Source organism: Balaenoptera borealis (genome assembly GCF_965194805.1).
Source record: "Balaenoptera borealis genome assembly, chromosome: 9".
Classification (NCBI taxonomy): domain Eukaryota; kingdom Metazoa; phylum Chordata; class Mammalia; order Artiodactyla; family Balaenopteridae; genus Balaenoptera; species Balaenoptera borealis.
This window is the reverse complement of record NC_138873.1, coordinates 25,642,848-25,669,010: the sequence shown is the minus strand read 5'-3', so window position 1 is coordinate 25,669,010 and position 26,163 is coordinate 25,642,848. Positions and strand designations below refer to the sequence as shown.

General features: G+C 35.6%; 1 long non-coding RNA gene across 1 annotated transcript in view; it reads right to left on the bottom strand.

The window, feature by feature from the left end:
- Positions 1-25,093, bottom strand: part of LOC309635029 — a 207,757-nt gene extending 182,664 nt beyond the window's left edge. Inside the window, exon 1 of the long non-coding RNA XR_014248591.1 lies at positions 14,643-25,093. This is a non-coding gene — a long non-coding RNA (uncharacterized lncRNA). The remainder of the gene's footprint in view (positions 1-14,642) is intronic.
- Between the last annotated feature and the right edge of the window lie 1,070 nt (positions 25,094-26,163).

Sequence of the window (26,163 nt, the reverse complement as noted above, 5' to 3'; positions counted from 1 at the left end):
GTAAGTTTCTCAGATCACATTTTACAGGTGGAAAGTTAAGGCTCCAAAAAATAGAAGGGGGCATAAGTTGCTGAAGGTCACAGGGCTAGCAACTGGCAGAGCCAGAACCGAACCCAGATCAGTCTAACCACAAAGCCATGCGCTCTCCATCACATGATAGCTTGGAGTAAAAATGAAAATGAAATTAACAATCTGGATAAAACCCTGTCCAGTGCAGCATCTCCAACCTCAATCAGTTGAAATCACCCACAGACCTAAATTTCAAACCTTTTCTTAAAACCTGTACTCTCAAAATAGTTCTGTTACACTAGTCCTCACGATGAGAGCTGGCCTGGTGTCATGACCATGGGAAATACAGAATAAACCCATCTGCTATAAAAATAAGCATCATGAAATTCAACTGATGGTTGTATTCAACCCAACAATCTAGCATTTGCTAAAGGAAAACTTGAGGGAGCTAATACTGAAGACAAACTAAAAGGTCATTTTAAATATCCACAACTTTTAGAATTTCTAATTTTATTCCTGCATTAGGTTATGCTACTGAGAAGCAATGTATTTAGACCAAATTATCTCAGCTTCCTTTAGAAATGCCTTCACTGAATTAAGATTTAATGTCATGCCCGCAGCTTTTAAAAAGGGTCGATATGAGAAATCGCCAAATTTGTCTTCCATAAATCTATATTAATAGCAGGTGCCCATTACATTACTCATTTGTTTTCTTATATAAAGAACCATGAGGCCCATTTTTCCAGAATTCAAAACCAGAGTCTTTGATAACAATTATCTGATTGTGCATTAACTATTGACTTTTCCAGAAAAAATGGGTGCTTACTTGTTTTAGTTTTTACCTTAACTTCAGAGCTAAATTCAGGCTCATGCAGAGAAGTGTGCTAAGGAGTAATGGAAGAACAACCCACCAGCCCCATGTTACTTACTGCGTATCTTAACTCAGCTTATTTACTCTTTACAACAATTCAACAAAGTCCTTTCAATTCATGTCACTTTATTGCAAGGAAAGTATACTGAGATAACTTTCCTAAGCCTGCCCAGCTAGAAAATAGTCAGAATTCAAGACCAGGTCTGATTCAAAGTTCATTTCTTCCAGCCATGTGGAAAGAATTATTTCACTCTTATCCTCTGGAAGTACCCATTTCCCTGCCCTTTAGGGTTTTTTTGTTTTTTGTTTTTGGCTGTGTTCGGTCTTCGTTGCTGCACGTGGGCTTTCTCTAGTTGCAGTGAGCGGGGGCTACTCTTCACTGTGGTGCATGGGCTTCTCATTGCAATGGCTTCTCTTGTTGTGGAGCACAGGCTCCAGGCACACGGGCTCAGCAGTTGTGCCTCGTGGGTTCTAGAGCGCAGGCTCAGTAGTTGTGGTGTACGGGCTCAGTTGCTCTGCGGCATGTGGGATCTTCCCGAACCAGGACTTGAACCCGTGTGCCCTGCATTGGCAGGCGGATTCTTAACCACTGCGCCACCAGGGAAGCGCTGCCCTTTAGTTTTATATTGTTTTTATTTATGAACAACCTTAAAGCCTTTTTGTAAGCAAGTAATATATAAATCACATGTAAATAAAATATTTTCCCAAGAAACATGTGATCTAGCTAACTCTATGATACAACTGAAACCATGCCCCATAGGGTTAAAGAGCCCATCCTGAAACTGTGCCCCATAGGCTTAACAGAAACTGGTGACTATGAGAAATACTTGAGCTTGTCTTACAGAACAGTGGGTAAGGGAATAGCTTGTTAAAAACCCACCGGCTGGGCTTCCCTGGTGGTGCAGTGGTTGAGAATCCTCCTGCCAATGCAGAGAACACGGGTTCGAGCCCTGGTCTGGGAAGATCCCACATGCCATGGAGCAACTGGGCCCGTGAGCCACAACTACTGAGCCTGCGCGTCTGGAGCCTGTGCTCCGCAACAAGAGAGGCCACGATAGTGAGAGGCCCGTGCACTGCAATGAAGAGTGGCCCCCGCTCGCCGCAACTAGAGGAAGCCCACGCATAGAAACGAAGACCCAACACAGCCAAAAATAAATTAATTAATTAATTTTTTTAAAAAAAGAATTCATCTAGGACAATGTAAAATTATAAACAAAAAAAAAAAACAAGAAACCCCACCGGCTGCAGGACAGAAGGGAGTGGCATGATATATTTAAGGTGATGAAAGGGAAAAACCTACAACCAAGAATACTCAACCCAGCAAGGCTCTTGTTCAGATTAGATGGAGAAATTAAAAGTTTTACAAACAAGCAAAAGCTAAAAGAATTCAGCACCATCAAACCAGCTTTACAACAAATACTAAAGGAACTTCTCTAGGTGGAAGAGAAAAGGCCACAACTAGAAACAAGAAAATTACAAAATGGGAAATCTCACCCGAAAAGGCAAACATTCAGTAAAGGTAGGAAATCATCTGCACACAAACATGATATCTAAACCAGTAATCATGAGAGGAGGAGAGTACAAATGCAGGATATTTGAAATGCATTTGCATTAAGAGACCAGCATGAATCTAGAAAAACTGTACAGATGAATGTTTTGCAAAGCAGAAACAGAGACACAGATGTAGAGAACTTATGGATACCAAGGGGTGAAGGGGGGTGGGATGAACTGGGAGATTGGGATTGACATATATACACTACTATGTATAAAATAGATAACTAATGAGAACCTACTGTATAGCACAGGGAACTCTACTCAATGCTCTGTGGTGACCTAAATGGAAAGGAAATCTAAAAAAGAGGGGATATATGTATACATATAAGTGATTCACCTTGCTGTACAGCAGAAACACAACATTGTAAAGCAACTATACTCCAATAAAATTAGTTTTAAAAAAAGAAATTAAGAAACCAGAAACTTAAAACATTCATGTATATACAGAGACTGCTATATCAAAACCTCATGGTAACTGCACACCAAAAATCTATAACAGAAAAAAAAAGAAAAAGGAATCCAAACACAACACTAAAGAAAGTCATCAAATCACAAGAGAACAAAAGAGGAAAGGAAGAAAAAAGACCTAAAAACACAAATCCAAAACAATTAACAAAATGGCAATAAGAATATACATATCGATAATTACCTTAAATGTAAACAGATTAAATGCTCCAACCAAAAGAGATAGACTGGTTGTATGGATACAAAAACAAGACCCATATACTATGCTGTCTACAAGAGATCCACCTCAAATCTAGACACACATACAGACTGAAAGTGATGAGATGGAGAAAGGTATTCCACACAAATGGAAATCAAAAGAAAGCTGGAAAAAAAAAAATAATAAAAAATTAAAAAAAATTTAAAAAAATTAAAAAAAAAAAGAAAGCTGGAGTAGCAATACTGGTATCAGACAAAATAGACTTCAAAATAAAGACTGTTACAAGAGACAAAAAGGACACTACATAATGATCAAGGGATCAATCTGAGAAGAAGATACAACAACTGTAAATATATATGCACCCAACATAGGAACACCTCAATATATAAGACAAATGTTAACAGACATAAAAGGAGAAATCGACGGTAGCACAATAATAGTGGGAACATTACATCTCACTTACATCAATGGACAGATCATCCAGACAGAAAATCAATAAGGAAACACAGGCCTTAAATGACACATTACACCAGATGGACTTAAAATAGAGAGAGCATTCCATTCGAAAGAAGCAGAATACACATTCTTTTCAAGTGCACATGGAACATTCTCCAGGATAGATCACATGCTGGGCCACAAAGCAAGCCTCAGTACATTTAAGAAAACTGAAATTGTATCAAGCATCTTTTCCAACCGCAATGCTATGAGATTAGAAGCCAACTACAAGCAAGAAACTGCAAAAAAACACAAACACGTGAAGGCTAAACAATATGCTACTAAACAACCAATGGATCACTTTAGAATTCAAAGAGGAAATTAAAAAATACCTAGAGACAAATGAAAATGAAAACATGCTGATCTAAAACCTATGGGATGCAGCAAAAGCAGTTGTAAGAGGGAAGTTTATAGAGAAACAATCTTACCTTAGGAAACAAGAAAAGTCTCAAACAACTTAACCTTACACATAAAGCAACTAGAGAAAGAACAAACAAAACCTTAAGTTAGGAGAAGGAAGGAAGTCATAAAGATCAGAGCAGAAATAAATGAAATACAGACAAAGAAAACAATAGAAAAGAACAATGAAACTAAAAGCTGGTTCTTTAAAAACATAAACAAAACTGATAAACCCTTAGCCAGACTCATAAAGAAAAAAAGGGAGAGGGCCCAAATCAATAAAAGTACAATGAAAAAGGAGAAGTTACAACTGACACCACAGAAATACAAAGGACCATAAGAGACTACTATAAGCAACTATATGCCAATAAAATGGACAACCAAGAAGAAATGGACAAATTCTTAGAAAGATACAATCTCCCAAAACTGAACCAGGAAGAAATAGAAAATATGAACAGACCAGTCACAAGTACTGAGATTGAATCTGTGATTTAAAAACTCCCAACAAACAGAAGTCCAGTACTAGATGGTTTCACAGGAGAATTCTATCAAACATTTAGAGAAGAGTTAACACCTATCCTTCTGAAACTATTTCAAAAAATTGAAAAGGAAGGAATGCTTCCTAATTCATTCTATGAGGCCACCATCACCCTGATACCAAAACCAGACAAAGATACCACCAAAAAAAGGAAATTAAAGGCCAATATCACTGATGAACATAGATCCAAAAATCCTCAACAAAATACTAGCAAACTGAATCCAACAATACATTAAAAGGACCATACACCATGATCAAGTGGGATTTATCCCAGGGATGCAAGGATTTTTCAATATATGCAAATCAATCAGTGTGACACACCACATTAACAAATTGAAGAATAAAAACCACATGATCATCTCAGTAGATGCAGAAAAAGCTTTTGATAAAATTCAACATTTATTTATAAAAACTCTCCAGGAAGTGGGCATAGAGGGAACATACCTCAACATAATAAAGGCCATATATGACAAACCCACACCTAACATTATACTCAACAGTGAAAAGCTGAAAGCATTTCCTCTAAGATCAGGAACAACACAAGGATGTCACTACTTTTATTTTCACCACTTTTATTCAACATAGTTTTGGAAGTCCTAGCCACAGCAATCAGAGAAGAAAAAGAAATAAAGGGAATCTAAAGCGGAAAAGAAGAAGTAAAACTGTCACTGTTTGCAGATGACATGATACTATACATAGAAAATCCTAAAGATGATACCAGAAAACTACTAGAGCTCATCAATGAATTCGGTAAAGTTGCAGGATACAAATTAGTACACAGAAATCTGTTGCATTTCTATACACTAACAACAAAAGTTCAGAAAGAGAAATTAAAGAAACAATCCCATTTACCATCACATCAAAAAGAATAAAATACCTAGGAATAAACCTACCTAAGGAGGCAAAGGACCTGTAGTATTCCAAAAACTATGAGAGGTTGATGAAAGAAAATGAAGATGACACAAACAAATGGAAAGATGTACCATGTTCTTGGATTGGAAGAATCAATAGTGTCAAAATGACTACACTACCCAAGGCAAGCTACAGATTCAATGCAATTCCTATCAAATTACCAATGACATTCTTCACAGAACTAGAACAAAAACACTTAAATTTGTATGAAAACACAAGAGACTGAATAGCCAACACAGTCTTGAGAAAGAATATCAGAGCTGGAGAAATCAGGCTCTCTGACTTAAGTCTATACTACAAAGCTACAGTAATCAAGACAGTATGGTACTGGTACAAAAACAGAAATATAGATCAATGGAACAGGATAGAAAGCCCAGCAATAAAACCACACACCTACAGTCAATTAATCTACAACAAGGAGGCAAGATTATACAATGGAGAAAAGACAGTCTCTTCAATAAGTGGTGCTGGAAAAACTGGACAGCTACATGTAAAAGAATGAAATTAGAACACTCCCTAACACTATACACAAAAATAAACTCAAAATGGATTAAAGACCTAAATGTAAGATCAGATACTGTAAAACTCCTAGAGGAAAACATAGGCATAACACCTTTTGACATAAATTGCAGAAATATCTTTTTGAATCCACCTCTTAGAGTAATGAAAATAAAAACAAAAATAAACAAATGGGACCTAAGTAAACTTAAGATCTTTTGCACAGCAAAGGAAACCATAAACAAAGTGAAAAGACAACCCACAGAATGGGAAAAAATATTTGCAAATGATGCAACCGACAAGGGATTAATCTCCAAAATATACAAACAGCTGATGCATCTCAATATCAAAAAAAAAAAAAAAAACCCAACCCAATCAAAAAATGGGCAGCAGATCTAAGTAGACATTTCTCCAAAAAAGACATATAGGTGGCCAAAAAGCACATGAAAAGATGCTCAACATCACTAATTATTAGAGAAATGCAAATCAAAACTACAATGAGGCATCACCTCACACCAGTCAGAATGGTCATCATCAAAAAGTCTACAAATAATTAATGCTGGAGAGGGTATAGAGAAAAGGGAACCCTCCTACACTGTTGGTGGGAATGTAAATTGGTATAGCCACTATGGAGAACAGTATGGAGGTTCCTTAAAAAAACTAAAACTATAGTTACCATATGATCCTGCAATCCCACTCTGGAGAAAACTCTAATTCAAAAAGATACATGAACCCCAATGTTCATTGCATAACTATTTACAATAGCCCAGACATGGAAGCAACCTAAATGTTCATTGACAGATGAATGGATAAAGAAGATGTGGTACATACATACAATGGAATATTACTCAGCCATAAAAAAGAATGAAATAATGCCATTTGCAGCAACATGGATGGAACTGGAGATTATCATACTAAGTGAAGTAAGTCAGAGAAAGAACAACAAATATCATATCGCTTACATGTGGAATCTGAAAAAAATGATACAAATGAACTTATTTACAAAATAGAAACAGACTCACAGACTTCAAAAACAAACTTATGGTTACCAAAGGGGAAAGGTGGTGGGGAGGGATAAATTAGGAGTTCAGGATTAACATATACACACTACTATATATAAAACAGATAATCAACAAGGACCTACTGTATAGCACAGGGAACTCTATTCAATATTCTGTAATAACCTATATGGGAAAAGAATCTTAAAAAGAATGGATATATATATATATGTATATGTATAACTGAATCACTTTGCTGTACACCTGAAACTAACTATACTCCAATATAAAATAAATATTTTTCTAAAAAGGACCTACTGTATAGCAAATAAATAAATAAATAAATAAATCTTTTATAACAACAACAAAAAAGGCAGAGATCTATAATACACAAATGGTCATTTCCTATAGGCAGATCTCATCCTGTCTTGGCCCAAATTCCAGTGTAGTTTATCTTTCTGGTCTTATCTTTCAAATCTGTTATGCGGAGCTGTGAGCAATAAAAATATGGTATAATTTAAAGAAATTAATTTTGGGGGTTTACAACTATAGAGAAAAACATATTTTTCTCCCATAATAATTTCTATCCCAAAGACATGGCCCTCACTGGACATATTTTTATAGAAAAATATATTAAACTCCATGCCATAAAAATATCGGGGCTGGTGGCATTCATCTTCACAATTAACCAGTACTTATTAAGCACCTACCATAGGACAACACAGAATGAAGTCACAGACTGTCCCTATGGATAGACTTTGAAGTAGGCAAAGAACACTAAATTAACAGCTGGGTTTGGGAGATTTTGTTTTTGACTTTGTCATTGACAAGCTTTATGGCTTAGGCATGTTGCTTACTACTTCTGAGTCTCAGGTTTTGTATCTGTATAATTAAACAGATGGAAGAGGTTTTAAGAGAATGAGGGAAAATTATGTATAGAAGCCTCCTAGAAACATTTCTTAGTTCAAGCTAATCACCATCATTTTATTCTTCATGTCAGTGATTGGTTTAAGAGTGTTCCTACAAACTGACCTAAGAGATGTGAGGGGCTTCAGTGAAGCTAATAAACTTAACATGAATCAAAAATGCTGGAAATACCAAAATAGTCTAGGTGTCACCAACATGGCCCTGGTTAACCAACTGGCATGCAGCCTTTGGTAATAACAATGACAACATAGAGAGAGAGACAGAGAGAGAGAGATAATGAAAAGTATATAATGTTAGTTATCTTGTTTTTAAAGTCTGCCATATATATGAAAAACCAACAAACTGTTAGCAATTTTTCTCTATGTGATAAGAGTATGTATGTTATTTATTTGGATAATCTGTATTTATATAAATTTATACTTAAACATGAAAAAAAAATCCTCCACTTGTAATCTGTCTTCACTGACCAAGCTCACCTTAATTATTTTTTTGTGTCCTTAACCACTCGCTACAGATGACACCTCTGATGTATGGGGTTGTATAGTAATGGGGACTTAAGCTGTTTTCCAGAAACTTGGAGTCAGCTCTTGTCCAGTTTGGGCCAGCTAAGACTGGTTGGAACCACTAGCCCTAAAACTGGGCCTGTGTAGGCATCCACTGAATGACATTTTGATGTCAGAGGGCCAAATACTCCACCCTCAGATCATGCTAAACATCTCCATTTTTGAACATGCATCCCATTAAGAAGCATGTAACACAGATACACTTGGGCAGAACAGTGATTACCTCATCTTTCCCTACCTGTAATCACCTTTCCCCACACCAAAGTCTACCCTGCTTCTTTATTGCATAAACATATCAAGCCCCTCACCTTCGGGGCAGCAAATCTGAGATTTCTCCAGTCGCCTCACTTGGCTGCCTTATGAATAAACCCTTTCTCTGCTGCAGATCTCAGTGTCTCGGTGTTTGACTTGCTGTGCATCTGGAAAACAAACCTGGTTTGTAACATAACTAGCATACATACCTACAGATCCTCTTAATATGAGGGTCACACCAGACACCCAAGTTTCTGGTCCATACTAGCCAGATACCATTCAGTGTCACAACCCACAGAGTCTAAAGCAGGTGTGGCTCAATCCCACATGGGTCCATCAGCACCACTGGGAGGAGGGAAGGTCTATGAGGTTTCCAGTCTCTTTTTAGAACACATACTTGTCGAAAGAGTTGAGACCAAAAACAAGAAGAGTATTGTGACCCAAGAGCTCTCAGGGTTAAATTTCTGTTAAATTTTCTAATTCTCCTTTAACAATAGAAATAGCATTTCCTATCATCACAGTAGCTGACATTGAGCACTTACTAAGTATGAAGCATTTTATATTAATTTTTTCATATAATCCTCATGACAGCTCTGAGCTAGGCATTATCCCTATTTTACAGAAGGAGAACCTGAGGTTTAAAGAAATTACCTAATTCGCCATTCATGTTTAAACCGTGGATGTAGGATTCAAACCAGTCTTCCCCAGAGCCTGTGCCTTTTACTACTGGCCTATAGGCCTATTCATAAACCTACAGAGTAGAATAACCTGAAAACATATAAAGTTTATCAAACAACTGTATCCAAGTAGTATTTATGCATAAATTTTTAAAATTTACGTTAATCTAGAATAGGTAAAATTCAGTGGGATATAGTAATTGAATATTTAATTCTCATAATGGCACTGGCTGGTCTTAAGACTTTCCAAATCAGCAACAAATTAAAGTTTTCTATTAAATAGTCTATTTTATGCATAGATCCAAAATCTAATTAAAAAAAAAAAAAACTTGTTATCCCTATATACTGTATGTTTGTGTCCCAACAAAATTCTTGTGTTGAAACCTATTTCCATAGTGGGAAGCTGCTGCATAGCACGGGGAGATCAGCTAGATGCTTTGTGACCGCCTAGAGGAGTGGGATAGGGAGGGTGGGAGGGAGATGCAAGAGGGCGGGGATATGGGGATATATGTACACATATAGTTGATTCACTTTGTTGTACAGCAGAAACTAACACAACACTGTAAAGCAATTATACTCCAATAAAGATGTTAAAAAAAAAAAAAACTTATTCCCAACGTTATAGTGTTTGGAGGTGAGGTTTGGGGGAGGTAATTAGATTATGGGGTGGGGCTCTCATGAATGGGATTAGAAACCTTATAAAAGAGGTGCCAGAACACTCCCTTACCCTTTCTACCATGTGAAGACACAACAAGAAGATGGCGGTCTACGAACGAGGAGTGAATCGGTCAGTGCCTTGATCTTGGACCTCTTAGTCTCCAGACAGTGAGAAACAGTTTCTGTTGCTTATGAGCCATCCAGCCTATGGTATTTTGTTATAGCCGCCTGAACAGACAGTTATCTTCTACAGTTGTACTTATATTGCTTTTGATCCAGTTATGGAGGTAATCTATAATTGCTCTCTTATCAGTAAACTCCCCTTCCTTGCCAATTCTTTTCTAGACAACTCCCTCACCTCAAACAAAACAGTTTTTCCTTGATAATTCCACATTTTTTTTTTTAAATATATTTATTTATTTATGGCTGCATTGGGTCTTCATTGCTGCACACGGGCTTTCTCTAGTTGCGGCAAGCGGGGGCTACTCTTTGTTGCGGTGCACAGGCTTCTCATTGTGGTGGCTTCTCTTGTTGCAGAGCATGGGCTCTAGGCACGCGGGCTTCAGTAGTTGTGGCATGCAGGCTCAGTAGTTGTGGCGCACAGGCTTAGTTGCTCTGCAGCACGTGGGATCTTCCTGGACCAGGGATTGAACCCATGCTCACTGTATTGGCAGGCAGATTCTTAACCACCAGGGAAGTCTCAATTCCACATTTCTAAAAGTCAGGCTGGAAGAAGTATAAGACGACTCTAGGCTCCCCACCATCTGCTTCCAAACTATTGTTCTGACTCATATCAACCCCCTCCTTTGAAAACTGTTGATCCACTTTGTTCCGTATGTTGTTGTCATCTTTCTCTTCTGTCATTTAATGTTTATTCCATTTTCTGTCGCAGGATTGAGACATATATGTCTTTGTGTGAACATATGTTCTTATTGCTTGGATAAATGCCTAGTAGTGGCATTGCTGGATCTTAGGGCAAATGTAGGTTTTCCTTCTTTAAAAACCGGTGAAACTTTTTTCCAAAGTGGTGATACTATTCAGCATGCCCAGCAGCTAGTATGAGAATTCTAGTTTCTCCATATTCCTGTCAACATCTGTATTGTCAGGGAGATTAACATCTTGTTAATCTCATCCATTCTAGGGAGATATTTGGTGACAGCTCATTGTATCAACAGTTTTAATTTGCATTCCCCTATTGACTATGATGTTGAGGATCTTTTCATGTGCTTATTTTCCACTTTTATATCTCTGTTTTACTCATTTAAAAATTATTGGTTTTCTTACTGTGTCATAAATGTTCTTTTTATATTATGGATACAGTCCTTTATCAGATATAGTTCTTGTAAATCACAGACTGTGTCTTGTCTTTTCATTTTCTTAACAGTAAATTTTGAAAAGCAAAAGTTTTAATTTTGATAAAATCACATTTATCACTTTTAATTTTTGGTAGGTCATGATTTTTGCATCTCATCTAAGAAATCTTTGCTTAAGTTCATTAAAAAAATTGTCCTGTGTTTTCTTCTAGCAGTTTTTTTGTTTGTTTTTGTTTTGTTTTGTTTTGCTATCACTCTTAGTTTAAGTCAGTGATCCATTTTCAGTTTCCTAGTTTTTCTATATAGTATAAAGCAAGCACTGAGTTTTATTTCATTGCATATGGATATCAAAATGTTCCAGCACCATTTGGTGAAAAGATTATCCTTTCCCTCTGAATTCACCTTGGCACCATTTCAAAAAATCAGGAGACCCTATATTGTGGGTTTATTTCTGGACTCCCCATTTTTTTCAAGTGATCTATATGCTTATACTGTACCTCACCAACATGGTTACTGTATTTTTAGAGTAAGTCTTAGAGAAAGACTTTAGTGTAAGTAAGCCTTTAGAGTAAAGCATCCAACTTTTTTCCCCTCAATTTGCTTTGGCTATTGTAAGACTTTTTCATTTCCATATAAATTTTAGAAAATTTTATCAATTTCCTCAAAACATCTGTTGGAATTTGAATTGAGATTACATTGAATTTGTAGATTAATTGGGGGATAATTGACATCTTACAATATTTACTCTTCTGATGCACAAATATAGCATATCTCTCTAATTTTCCTCAACATTTTGTAGTTTGTGTACAATTCTTGCACATATTTTGTTAAATGTATCCCTAAGGATTTTGTTTTTATGCTATTATAATTTGTATCATTTTTCAACTTCCAACAGCTTTTGCTAGAAATACAACTGATTTTTCTATATTGACTTTATGTACTGTGACCTTGTTAAAGTCACTATTTCTAGTAGTAAGAATAGTACCATATTCTATGTGGACGATCTTGTCATCTGAGAATTAAAATAATTTTATTCCTCTCTGCCTATCTACATATCTTCTATTTTTTACTGGCCTTATTTTACTGGATTTAGCTTCCAGCAAGATGTTAAACAGGAGTGATGAGAGTGAACAACTTTGCCTCATTTCTGACCTCAAAAGGAAAGCAGTCTTTCACCACTAATTATAATGTTAGCTCTTCTTTAGCAGGTTGAGAAAGTTCTCTTCCACTCCTAGTTTGTTGAAACGATTTTTTCTTATGAGTTATTTTTGCAAATTGTCAAATGGTTTTTCTGCATCTGTTGAGGGTATCATACGATTTTTCTTTTTTTTAGTCAGTTAATATAGTTAAAAACATGCTTAGTTTTCTAATGTTAATCCAACCTTACATTTCTGGGAGAAACTATCTGGTTATTGTATTAGTCTTCTAGGGCTGCCATAACAGAATACCACAGACTGGATGTCTTAAACAACAGAAATTTATTTTCTTACATTTTGGAGGCTATAATGCCAAGATCAAGGTGCTAGTAGGGTTGGTTTCTGATGAGACCTCTCTTCCTGGCTTGCAGATGGCCCTTCTTACTGAGTCCTCACATGGTCTTTACTCTGTGCATGTGCAGAGAGAGAGAGAGAAAGAGACCTCTGGTATCTCTCCCTCTTTTTAAAAGGACATCAGTCCTGTAGGATTAGGGCCTCATCTTTATGACCTCATTTAACCTTAGTTATTGCTTTAAAGGCCTTATCTCCAATTACAGTTACATTGGGGGGTTAGGGCTTCAACCTATGAATTTGGTGGGCAGGGGCAGTGGGGACAGAATTCAGTCCATAACAGTCATGATGTATTATTCTTATCATATACTGCTGTATTTAATTTGCTAATTTTTTAAAGGATTGTTGCATTTATATTCATAAGCAATATTAGTATACAGGTTTTTTTTAATGCCTTTGATTTTGGTATTGGAGTGATGCCTCATAGAATGAATTATGAAGTGTTTCTTCCTCTTCTATTTTCTGTAAGCGTTTTTGTAGATTTGGTATTGTTTCTTTTCCTTAAATGCTTAGTAGAATTCACCAATGAATACATCTGGGACTGCGGTTTTCTTTTGGGTAAAGTTTTAAACTATGAATTTAGTTTCTTTAAGAGATAGAGGCTATTCAGGTTATATTTTTCTTCTTTGATATAACAGCTTTATTGAGCTTCACATACCCTATCATTCACCTATTTAATTATTTATTCATTCATTCATTCATTTTTGGCTGCGTTGGGTCTTCACTGCTGCGCGGGCTTTCTCTAGTTGCGGCGAGCGGGGGCTACTCTTCATTGCAGTACACAGGCTTCTCATTGCAGTGGCTTCTCTTGTTGCAGAGCACAGGCTCTAGGTGCAGAGCACAGGCTCTAGGTGCGTTGGCTTAGTTGCTCCGTGGCATGTGGGATCTTCCCGGACCAGGGTTCAAACCCGTGTCCCCTGCACTGGCAGGCGGGTTCTCAACCACTGCACCACCAGGGAAGTCCCCATTCACCTATTTAAAGTGTACAATTCAAAGGAATTTTTAGATTCAAGTAGTCGTATAACTATCACTACAGTAAATTTCAGGACACTGCATCACCCCAAAAAGAAACGCTATAACCTTTAGCAGTCACTCCCCTCAACCTGCCTTAAGCAACCACTATCTATTTTCTGTTTCTCTAGAATTGCCTATTCTGGACACTTCACAAAAATGGAATACATATAATATGTTGTCTTTTATAACTGATTTCTTTCACTTATTATGTTTTCAAGATTGATCTATATTACAGCATGTATCAGTACTTTATTTATTGCTGAATAATAATCCATTGTAGGGATATATCACATTTTGTTTACCATTCATCAGTTGATGGACATTTGGGTTGTTTCTACCTTTTGGTGATTATGAATAATGCCGCTATAAACATGTATATATAAATTTTCATTTCTTTTGCATAGATACCTAGGAACGTAATGGCTAGATCACATGGTATATATTTCTTCTTGAGTGTGCTTTGGTAGGAATTTATAAGTTGTCAAATTTATTGGTCTGAAGGTGTTCATAATACTTCCTTATTTTTTAAATATCTGTTGTAACACTCCACTCATTCCTGAAATTAGCAATTTTTGCCTTTTCTTTTTGTTTCTTGAGCAATCTGGTTAAATGTTAATTGCTTTTATTGATTCCTTTCAAACAACGACCTTTTAATTTCATTAATTTTCCCTAATTTTGTCCATTTTATTTTTAAAAATTCTGCTACTATCTTTATTATTTTTCTTCTCATTGCTTACCTCTGTGTTTAATTTACTCCTTTTTTTTTTTTAAGTTTGTTAAGGTGGCATTCAGTTCAAAATATTTAATTTACCTTGTGATTTTTTTCTTTTATCTTGTTTTATTGAAAAGTGTGCTGTTTAATTTCCAAATATTTAGATATTTTTCAGATATGTTTCCATTGATTTCCAATTTAAATCCCAGAGAACATGATTTCAACACTTTTCAATTTATTAAGGATTTTATGGCCCAAAATATGGTTTGTCTTATTGACCATATAACATGGTCATGTGTTCTATGTATACCTAAGGAATGCATATTCTACTGTTGTTGGGTGGAACGTTCTATAAATATTAACTAAGTCAATTATACTGAAAGGGAATGTTAAAATCTCCAACTATAATTGTGCATTTGTCTATTTCTTTTTTAAATTTCTTCTGTTTTGCTTCATATATCAAAGCTCTGTTGTTATCATTTGGACTATTATATCATCTTAACAAATTGACCCCTGTTAATATTCCTTATGTTGATATCAATTTATCTGATATTAATATTAATGATATTAATCATCTGGTTAATGACTGCACAGTATATTTTTTCTATTCTTTTCCATCCAATATATTTGGATCCTTATATTTAAAGTTGATTTTTTGGAGAAAGCTTACCATGGGACCAATCAATTGGGCAAAAACAAGCCTGTGGCAGAGTTGCTTACAGAGGAGCCTGAGAAACAACAACCAGTCAGACTAGTGGAGAACAGAGTGTTACCAAGTCGACTAAATGAGCACTTCAAGAAGAGAGCTTTCAGCAAGAATATGAAGTGGGATGAAGACTGGAAATAGTCCACAGTCTATTTGAAGACTGTGATAACTTTCATTAGACCAATCACAGGGCAAAGGTGAGGGCAGAAGCCACACTGTAGAGAGAAGAGCAATTGGAGAAAGTAAGACATGAACAATGACCATTTTAAATTGTGGCGGTAAGGAGGGCAAGAAGGAACAAGGGCCAAGGGAAACAGTTTTTGTTTTGTTTATTTCAAGATGGGAGATAATCTAATGCTTATGGACTGAGAGGAAATCATTCAAAAGAGAGAGCCTAGACAGTCACTATCTGCTAGGGATGAGGGGTGGGGTGGATGTGGTATCCTGTGGTTTGAGAGAAGGGGACAGGATAGAGAGGGAGAGGAAGAGAGAGACAGAGGAAGGGGAAGAGAGAGCAACAAAGAGTGAGCACGAGAGTGAGTGAGTTGGAGAAAGCAAACAGGATCCCAGGAGGGAGGAGGCTGGGTTGGATGATGGGTTGGAGATGGACCTGGGCAGACAGAAGCTGCTTTGGATGAAAAGGACAGCTCTTCCACAGCCACCCCCCAACATGGTGGATGAGAAAAGATGAGGAAAGTTAACGAAAGTGAGAATGGACAGAGTCTTGCTTAATAGTTATTTCAGAGAGAAAAAAAATGAGCCCAGGAGAAAAGAGGGGAGGTTGGCATAGGGTTTAAAGAGAGTGGTGAATGTTTGGAAGGAGCAAGAAAAGAGTTAATTGCATATTTATCCCAGAAGACTGGTCCTCACATCCCTACTAGGTTTAGTTGCCCTCAAGGTTTCCAATTGCTTTTTGGGAATGCAGATGCCCAAATGCTTCACATTGACCTCTAAATGTTCATTTGCTTGTCTGTCTTACACACAGTTACAAGTTTGTTTGGGCAGGGGCTGTTTTATATGTACACATCATAATGCCTAGAATTTAATAGATACCCAACAGAAATACTTGCTCAATAAATGATAAAAATATTTCCAAGTAGTAAAAGATCTATACCATTTGCTTGGTGGTTAATTCAGAATCTGAGGCCCTGAACTTAGATTCCACCACCTAAGAATCCTTCAAACTCCAGTATTCTATAATTCAGTGAGTGACAGATAAAGAGTTTCAAATTTCAATTCAGTACTAACTGCTTATTAAAACAATGGTAACAAATATCTATCTGCAGGGAGAACTACCAGTAGGGGTATTAAAAATATGTGTAAAGTATAAGCAAAATATATAATGGTAAGAAATTGAAATATAAGATTCAGCAAACTTTTTAGTTACAAATACTATTTTTAAGGCATGAGACTTAAAATGGGAATACAGATTAAAGTTGGCATTTCAAATCTGATGTCCCAAAATTAAATCACCAGTATCCCAATTGTATATCAAAGAATAGGACTGTTAAATAATGCACATTTCAATTCAAAGGCTTTCATCTGGATAAATTGGCCCATGAACTTACTTATTAATGCCTTGCCCCTCTGTATTTCAACAGCAATACCCTAGAGTATATAAATATCTTTCTAAAACACCTAGCCTAATTATTGGGAAACTACATAGTGTATTCTCCAACCAAGCACAATACCTATCATAACATCACCCCCCCACCCCCAAAAAAATCCTCTCTCCAAAAAAAATCTAAGATTTTACTTATATATTTTAACAAATATCCACCCCAAGATAGTCATTCTTAGAAACATGTCTAATGGTGAGACATGTCACATACATTCTACTTATGGAATTTTCCAGGGTTAGAAAGCACACTAGTTTTATGACGTAAAGGATTTTCCCCTGGTTCTAACGCCAATTCTTTGTGAAACACTGGATAAGTCACATAGCTTCAGTTTCCTCACCTATAAAATGAAGGTGTTGAACTAGAACAGCATTGCTCAAGGAATGTTCATTGGAAAACTAGATCTGAAAATAAGTCCCCCCACCCCCCCCAAAAAAACTCCATGATCAAATAATATTAAAAAATGCTCTAGCCTCAACAACAAAAAAACAAACAACCCAATCAAAAAATGGGCAGAAGACCTAAATAGACATTTCTCCAAAGAAGACATACAGATGGCCAACAGGCAGATGAAAAGATGTTCAACATTGCTAATGATTAGAGAAATGCAAAAACTACAATGAGGTACCACCTCACGCCAGTCAGAATAGCCATCATTAAAAAGTCTACAAATAACAAATGATGGAGAGGGTGTGGAGAAAACAGAACCCTCCTACACTGTTGGTGGGAATGTAAGTTGGTGCAGCCACTATGGAGAACAGTATGGAGGGTCCTCAGAAAACTAAAAATAGAATTACCATATGATCCAGCAATCCCACTCCAGGCATATATCCAGACAAAACTATATTTCAAAAAGATACACGCACCCCTATGTTCATAGCAGCACTATTCAAAATAGCCAAGACATGGAAACAACCTAAATGTCCATCAACAGATGAATGAATAAAATATACAATGGAATACTACTCAGCCATAAAAAAAGAAAAATAATGCCATTTGCAGCAATATGGGTGGACCTGGATATTTTCATACTAAGTGAAGTAAGTCAGAAAGAGAAATACCATATGATATCATTTATATGTGGAATATAAAACATGGCACAAATGAACCTATCTACAAAACAGAAACAGACTCACAGACTCACAGATATAGAGAACAGACTTGTGGTTGCCAAGGGGAAGGGGGGGTGGGAGAGGAACGGACTGGGAATTTGGGGTTAGTAGATGCAAACTGTTACATATAAAATGAATAAACAACAAGGTCCGGGCTTCCCTGGTGGCGCAGTGGTTGAGAATCTGCCTGCCAATGCAGGGGACACGGGTTCGAGCCCTGGTCTGGGAAGATCCCACATGCCGCGGAGCAACTGGGCCCGTGAGCCACAACTACTGAGCCTGCGCGTCTGGAGCCTGTGCTCCGCAACAAAAGAGGCCACGATAGTGAGAGGCCCGTGCACCGCGATGAAGAGTGACCCCCACTCGCTGCAACTAGAGAAAGCCCTCTCACAGAAACGAAGACCTAACACAGCCAAAAATGAATAAATAAATAAAAATTAAAAAAAAAAAAGACAACACTGGTGTAGCTTACTATTAGAGAAAACAAGCACCTAGGAAAAATATCTTTAAAAAAAAAAAAAAAACAAGGTCCTACTGTATAGCACAGGGAACTATATTCAATTTCCTGTGATAAACCATAATGGAAAAAATTATTTAAAAAAGAAATGTATATAGGTGTAAAACTGAGTCACTCTGATGTACAGCAGAAATTAACAACATTTTAAATCAACTGTACTTCAATAAAAATTTTGTTAAAGAACTTTAAAAAAGAAATTCTCTATCCTATAGCAATGCGCAGAAGGATACTCAAGAATCTGACAGGCAGGGTGAGGTGAAGCTGAAACCAGAGCAAAGAGCAGCAAGGTAGACTTGCCTCTATCACCATGGAATTAAATGACTGAACCTGGGGCTTCCAACAAGGTGGACAAAAGCTGAATCTGCAACTCCCACATTTAATCCTGAATTCTTAAGTGTGGCTAAAGTGTTATCCCAGGGTGGTGTTGGCCGCATCAGTACTAAATGCAAATCATCTCTAGGGAAAGCATCCTCAATTTAGTATCTCAGGATTCCCACAGATCAGGTTCAGCCAAATATGAGCTCACAATTTTAAAAGTTACCAAACACACAGGGAAAAATCCATTCTCAGTCTCCTGAGAGAGATTAAGCAAAAATAAACAGACTTTAACCTTAAAGGACATAGACATTTAAATGATGAGATAAAGAAATGAAGTTTTAAGAAATATTTAAAGAAATAAATAGTAGGTTACCAAAAAATAAAGGATTCTAGGAATAAGACTATGAAAACTTGCCAACCAATTTTGAGGGGAAAAAAAACCTAAAGCACCTAGAAATGAAAATTATTGTTAAAATGTAAAACTCAAGAATGAATGTGTTTCGCAGCTGATTAGACTTGGTGGAGGAGAGAATTAACTAATCAGTTGATAAATGCAAAACACAGCACAGATTTGAAGACATGCAACATGAAAAGAGAAGTTAAGAGACACTGAGGACAATAAAAAGGTCAAATACATTTAGTAACAATCTCAAAGGGAATGAAAGAAAGGCAATAGGATAGTAATTCCAAATTTTCCAACAGCTAATGAAAGACAAGAACCCAAAGATATATAAAACACAACTTATGATAATAAGATTTAAATAAAATGTTATCTTCACTTTTAATTTCATAATGATATTAAAAGACCAAAAACAAAAAGAAACTCTTTAAATGCAGCCAGGTAGAAGAGTTAGATCAGTTAGTTACAAGGGTATAGACATTACAGTTATAACTAACTCTTCAACAACAGATATTGAAGATAGCAGCATATCATCTTCAAAATGCTGATAAAAATCGGTCAATCTGGAAATATTTGCTCAGAAAAGCTATCTCAACAATGAGAGTAAAATAAATGTATTTTGTGTTTTTAAGAGTGCTTTTATTCCTTCATGAAAGGAAGATGAATAATGATTGCTAAAGGAAAATCTGATGCAAGAAAGATAGTAAGCCAAGAAATTTGTAAATATGTAGGTAAATCTAAACAAGAATTACCTAAGAGTGTCTTATTTTCGGACTCAAAAAACCAAACAAAAAAACACCCAGAATTGAAATGAGCTATGGAGCTATGAAAAGACATGGAGGAAACTTAACTGCATGTTGCTAAGTGAAAGAAGGCATTCTGAAAAGGCCACACACTGTATGATTCCAACTGTATGACATTCTGGAAGAGGCAAAACTATGAACAGTAAAAAGATCAGTGGTTGCCAAGGATTTGTGGGGAGGAGGGAAGGAATAAATAGGTGAATGGCAGGGGATTTTTAAGGCAGCGAAACTATTATTTTGTATGATACTATAATGATGAATACATGTTATTATACATTTGTCAAGAACCGTAGTACAACAGAATGAACCCTAATATTAAACTATGAACTTTAGCTAATAATAATGCATTAATATTGGTTCATTGATTATAACAAATCTACCTCACTAACGTAAGGTTAAAAATATGGTTAATTGGGGGTGGGGTAAAAAGGAATATGGGAACTCTGTATATTTTGCTCAGTATTTTCTGTAAGCCTAAAATTATCCACCCCCCAAAAATTAATAAATTAAAAAAAAAAAAACAGAACTAAAATATCAGATCATTCAAGTTGGGGGTGGGGGTAGGGCTAAGGTGATCCAAGTTCTTTGTATTATTTGAAAAAAATGATTAAGATCTGATTAAAATATTCAGAACCTTAAAGTCAACACTTAGAGAACAGTCATGGTTTTCAACCACACATGGAACACTTAAGAAAAACCAACCACATATTTTTATTTTGCTATAAAATTTTAGAGAACTGGTTTCATACAAATATGTTCTCTGAAAACAATCAAGCTTATTTATAAATCAAAAACAAGTGTAAATGAAAAATCCTCTGACAGGTAGGAATTAAATGCATATCTAAATAAGTCTTAGATCAAACAAAAATATTTGAAATCTATAAATACTCAGAACTAAATAATGAAAGTTATACATATAAAAACTTGGTGGACGCAGCTAAAGCAATACTTAGAGGGTTATTTATAGCCCTAAAATGCTCATATTAGAAAAAAAGACTAAAAATTTCCAGGGTTAAGCATTCATCAAGAAATTTAGAATAATCAGAGCAGCAAATAAATTAAAAGAAAGTAGAAAAAAAATTTTAGAGTGGAAATTAGTAAAATAGAAAACAAAGATAGAATCAAGAAGCCCAATATTGTCTTTAGAAAAGATTAATAAAATTGACAAATCTGTATAGTCTTGTTCAAAGATGAAAAAAATTACAAGGCACAAATAAAACTGGGGATGAAAAAAAAGAACTTAACCATAGATACAGGTGTGATTTTCAAATAATATCAATGACGACAATACATTTGAAAACATAAAATCGGTCAACTTAGAGAAAAATAAAAATTTCTGAATATGTGAGACATTACCAAGATTCTAAGATTCGGAGAGATACAAAAAGGTATAATCAGAGAAGTATTGCTCCCTCTTATCCCTATTGCCACGTTCTCATTCCTCCATCCATAGAGATGCTCCTTATTCTTTTTTATAGCTGCAGAGTGTGCTTTTGAAGGGACATATCAGTTTATTCAAACATTCTCCTGTATATGGGCATTTATGTTGTTTCAGATCCTATAATTTCTCATAAAATTCCAAAAAGAGAATGAGTTTTCAATTGTTATTCAAAAGCTGATTATCCAGATTTTGAATCCTTTATAGCCTTTATTATCCTTTAAATTTTTATTTTTCCTCTTGGTTAAAATCTCAAAAGAGAGAGCATGATCAGGAAATGAAATGTAATTGGGCCATGTATAAGCTCTCCTGGGAAACTGTTGCCTCATTAGAACTCTAAGTGGAATAGTACGCTGGCCATGCAAAGGTAACAGGTTACGTGTCATTTACATCCATTTCTGATATTAAAGAGATTCTAGTGAAAATTATTGCTTTGATTATTTCCATATGTTTATATTTTGATTGAGAATGAGTCTCTCAATGCATTATTTGTGCTTATATTTTGATTATAAAGGATAGATTAAAATTAATTGTGATAAACTAGAGTAAAAGAAAAGAAGCAGAGGTAAATGTCTTGGAGCAGGCAGTTGTGGCCTACGTAAACAGAAGCTTCTCATTTCTGGTTAGCTTGACACCTGATTAATTTATTGCCCAAAGAAAAAACATCTTCAAATTGCTTAAATCTTTCTATATAATATTATTTAGAATAAACAGGACAACATTTTAGACAACAATCCAAAAGGTCCCTCCACCTAATTTTTATAGAATGGAATTTCCATAATTCTGTCTGTAATCACAAATCCAACAAAGATTTTATTCTGTTAGCATAAGTGTGTGTGTTTGCAGGGGCATGGATGGGGTGTTTAGCTTTTGTTCTTATTTGGACAAACTCACATAATTATTGACTGATGTCTATAGGGGAAAGAATATCAGGAACCTATACATTGTGACTTTAATAATATAACTATTTCAAAATGTTGAAATGTTTGTTGAAGGAAGAAATTTTGTGTCAATTATCGGGCTGCATATAGTCAAGATGTATTTGGAATTCATTTCTCTGATTTTGAATCTTGAAGTCAAATCCATCAAGCATTTTCATATGATAATATTTCTAAACTGATGAGAAGAGTTTAATGTAAAAAAGGACTTCAAAATACGTACTTAAATCAGAGTTATGAATGTTCTAATTGTTCTTTTCTATGTCTAAGATTAGCTCCTGCTTATTCATAAACTGTACTCGACCTAACATACGCCAGTTATGGTATTTGTTCTATTCCAAACTACTTGCTAAATTCCTTGTTCAGATTAAAATTTTCCTGAGAACATTTTTGGATAGTTTAAGTGACAATTGCTTAAACTTATTTTATTAGCAACATCTTTGGGGGGATTCTGACAAGCTCAAGTAAATAGCAGGACAGTATATAGGCCCACTAATTAAGTTCCACCAACAGTTGAGTTTGAATAAGCAGAGACCACAGAGGAAGGCACTGGCCCAGAGGCTAGACGCAGTTTCAGCAGCTGACAGGACAACCCCAGGGTCCCCTCACATACTGCAGGTGCATGCAATCCACTAAGAGCCTCTCTCTGGTGAGGTCTTCTTCCTGACAGCATTCCAAAGAGTATTAGAGATCACACATAAAATGAGACACCAGCATTTCATTCTTTCCGAAGCATTCACGTGCCTATGAGATGTCAGGCCTCGACTGAGCTTTAGGAGAATGTAACTTAAAAGATAATTCTTTGTCTTCTACCAGTGAAGTAAAGAAAAACAGTCACACAATTTCAACACAAAATATAGCATGTGAACTAATGAAAGCATGTACATGGCACAGAAGCAGTCCAGAGGAGTTGGTAGTTGACTGTGCCTGGTGATAGAGGCAAATCAGGGAGGTGTCAAAACAGGGAGCCGTCAAAAAATAACTGATGCTAAAGAAAGAATAGAAGTTCTAATTTTTTCTATGAGTCTCGTATTTATGGTCATACCACATTTGCCATCTCTAGGATTGTACCCTAAATATAAGGCTGCTACACCTGTTAAAAGAGGAACAGCGCCTTCTTTGTCATATAAACTACCTTTGCTTCACCGACAGTGAGGCATTAGATATATCCAGACCTGGCTCCTGGAACTGTATCATCTTGGAAAACCTTGGAAATTTTTTCCCCAAGATTGCTTAATTCAAGCCTTAACTTCCTAATCTGCAAAACTAGGAGAAATTCTTATAACAAGAGTTATTGTAAGAAAAATATGTAATATGATAATATATGACAATTTAAGTATCAAATAAATGAGGTTTTTCCACCCCGTCTAACCCACTCCCTGTCGTATATATGAATAAAAAAATATGTAAATTACATGAGAAATTTTAATCTAAATGTATCTACCTACTAGTTCCTGTTTTAAATTCATCAATTTGATTTCCATACATTTGTGATCATTATTCTATTTTAAATATGCTTAGATTATCCATGATTCCAAGTATAGAAAACCAAAGGCCAAATGTTTGAAAATACTCAAATTCATAACAAGAGAACACAGTAAGCTTATACATTTCATATCCTGCTCCCTGATTTTTCTGAAGAATTGAGATTTTAAAAAATACTCTTCCATTGTAGATAGAAATTTTAAAATAGTTGACTGCAGAAGGAGGGAAATTTCTGGGATGATGGAAATGTTTTATATCTTGTTTTAGGTGGTGATTACAGGAGTGAATAAAACTGTCAAAATTAATCAAACTGAACACAGAAGATCTTTGTGTTCTGTTTTATATTATTCCCTCATAAAAAGTTTTTTTTTAAATCTTCTATTCAAACCTCCCTTTCCGTAAGTGCTCATATTCTTCCAAAGTAAACTTCATACCAATCATTTCTTTTTTTTATTGTCATACTTGTTGGTTTAAAAAAATCATTCTGTGGTAGCTTCTTTTTTCAGTCCATATTGTTAGTGGATTTAGTCAAACTGTTTATGTCTTTCCTTCCAGATTATCAGGGCCAAAGCTGAACAAAAACCAAGGTGAGATCTGCTGACCCTTAGGTGAACCCCTGGGCCTCCACCGGCTCTGATGCAGGCAGTGATTTGTCACAGTACTGCCTGCCATCTGCTGATTCGTTTTTCAGTCATCCTAATCCAATATGGTTATTTAATTCTTATAATAGCATCTTGAGAAAGTGCACTGACCAGTTGGCTAAAATTCAAATGTATTTACTAGCTTAGAAATTAAATGTAAAAAAAAAAAAACCCTACCATTTTACAGGCATCTTTCATTTATTTCAATCTTCCCTGACCTTGAGTTTTCAAGGACTTTTTCTCCATTACTGACCCAGAAGATGAAATGTGTAACACAACAAAGTCAAACTCCCGTAAGTTCCACAAACCAGGAGAAAACCAAGAAGTCTTGGTAGTTCCTGAAAATAAAAATGGGAAATTTATAATGCTGAGTTCAAGGGAATTAAGAAAAAATAGATCAATCAAATGGGTGAAGACAAGTCAATTTCAAAAGAGAGAGAAAGAGAGAGAGGGAGAAGGAAGAGAATTAAGTAGAACATGGAAAAACTCTTCTCTCCTCAGTTCTAAAATACTTAGAGAAGTTTTAGAAATAGCTAATCAAACTTTCAGACTAATTGTGTCAGCGTTTATAATTAACATCAAGCTATAAAAGTCCTAAACAGAAAAATCTTAGCTAAAAGCCTATTGAAATAACAGGAAGTGTTCTGCCTTTTAGTGTGGAGAAAAAAAGAAAAGAAAAAGATCATCTACTATGGAGGCCTAAAAAAAAGACTTTGATTGCTAAAATCCACACAGGTATAACTTTCTAGAGTTAAATACTATAGCATTTCTGTAAGCAGTTATAGCAAATTCAGGCTATTGGCTCTCTAGGCTAAGCATATCCCAATAAATTGAAGTCACACCAGAGAACATTATTTTATACAACTCTTCAGTGAGCCCCTTTCTGAGTCAACTAACAATTTCCTAACTTATTGTTGAAATACAAAGCTGACTTAAATAAGTGTTATAATATTGAAATAACTGTGGGAATTCAGAGAACATTGTAATTCATTCCTAATTCAGGTGGAGGGCAGGAAATTGCAGGATATTACAACAGGGTGGCTTTCATGTGGGCCTCCAAAGATGGACAGATCTTGAAACTATTTTGTCTTGCTTGTATAACACATTTATGAAAAATTACAAAATGTGGATCAGCAAAAAGAAGAACCCTAGTCCCATAAGAGACAACTCATAATCCCACTAATTAGAAAAATTACCATTGTTAACACTGACTTTTTTCTATAAGCAGAGACATGGAAATTTATAATAAACATGCAGTTTTCTGACAAGTTTCTCTTAATGCATGGTAAGCATGTTTACATCTTTCTGGTATTTAGTTTCGGGTGATAAGATGTGTTTACCTTAATTTATTAACCAATTATCATTTTGTAGAATTTTAAAAATTTCTAGTCGTTTGTTACTATAGACATCTAAGATTTGTTAAAACATTTTTCAACAGTATATATATCTTTGAGTAGTCATCAAATTCTTTCTTTAGGAAAAATTCCTAGAAGTGGAATTGCTGACATATATTGATGTGTTCTTTTCTCTATAATCTATTAACTTGCTCTGTTTTACTGTGTAACCCTCTTGATCTTACTTCTCTG